The sequence below is a fragment of the Galeopterus variegatus genome, unplaced genomic scaffold (genome assembly GCF_000696425.1).
Source record: "Galeopterus variegatus unplaced genomic scaffold, G_variegatus-3.0.2 Scaffold2463, whole genome shotgun sequence".
Lineage (NCBI taxonomy): Eukaryota > Metazoa > Chordata > Mammalia > Dermoptera > Cynocephalidae > Galeopterus > Galeopterus variegatus.
Window position 1 is genome coordinate 70,936 of NW_007728574.1, and position 1,467 is coordinate 72,402.

Below are 1,467 nucleotides of genomic sequence, written 5' to 3' on the forward strand. Positions count from 1 at the left end.
TTTTTTTTTTTAGTCTAGCTTGCATTTCCAACAGTACTAATGGGATTAAGCATCTCTTCACATGTTTATTTGCAATTTGTGATTTTTCTCTGAACTGTGTGTATACATCTTTTGTTTATTTTGTATTGGTTTGTTTACTGTATCTTGTTGGTTGGAAATTAGCAGTTATTCCTTTTTTTTCTATATATACCTGAAAAACTATTTATCTTGTCTGTGTCCTAACATTTCATTTTCTTTATCTGTCTTGACTAATAGAAGCTCTTGATGTTATTGTAGTCAAACATTTTATTTTTGGTGAATATCATGTCTCTTAGTACTCATCTGCTAACATAAAACCAGAAAGCATTTTTTATATTTCCTCATAACAGTTTCCACATATTGTTTTTACACTTAAGTTTCTAATCAATTATAAGTTCATTTTTGTATATGGTTTTAGGTAGTTATTAAATTATTTTTCTTATATAAATAACTAATTCAAGCAGAATCATTTTCCAATTATTGGTTTAATAAAATTCACTTTTTGGTAAATGATGTGGATCACATTTTNTATGGTTTTAGGTAGTTATTAAATTATTTTTCTTATATAAATAACTAATTCAAGCAGAATCATTTTCCAATTATTGGTTTAATAAAATTCACTTTTTGGTAAATGATGTGGATCACATTTTCATGTAGTTAAGGGGCATTTGTATGTTTTCCTATGTAAAGATTTTAAGTTGATTGTCCTTTTGTTTTTATTTTTGTATCTAGGAATTATTTATATATTCTGGCTACAAATCCCTGAATGTTTTTTTTTTTTTTTTTGTAAAAACAGACTCATTAAATATATAAGTTTTTAAATGTCTTTTTGTGAGATGCGGTACAAAACACCCTCCATGGGGACACAAAAAATTTACCACCATATCTTTCATCTGACCTAGGTCACTGAGTCCCTTTTACTTTTTTCCAGTCTTTGTTTTTGTTTGTTTCAGGTAAGATAATTTATTTTGATTTATATTCAAGTATACAGACATTTTTATTCTGCTGTATCTAATATACTGTTTTGTTCAGCCACTAAAATTAAATGTCAATAAAATTTCCTATAATCAAATTCCTGAGTGAAACCCATTGATTTTTAAATTCATGTACTTTAATTTCTAATTACTAATATCTGTTTTTGATGCAATTAGCATTCAGAAACTCCATTTTTCATCGCATTGTGATTTTGGTAGTTTACACCTAACAGATGGAGAAATCAGGTGATCTTGATTTCAAGTTATACTCAGAAGGACACATAGTAATATGCAATATGTTCTCATATTAAGTCTAAGTTCAGAAAATATATTATTAATCATTCCAAGTCTTAAATAATCTTTCCAAAAAAAACTCCAGCAAAGTGAAAAATTCAAGTTGTGTAATATATTACAAAATGAAATAAGTCCTGACAGTTTTTGTGCTTGTCACTTTCCAACAACCAACCAGGCCAGG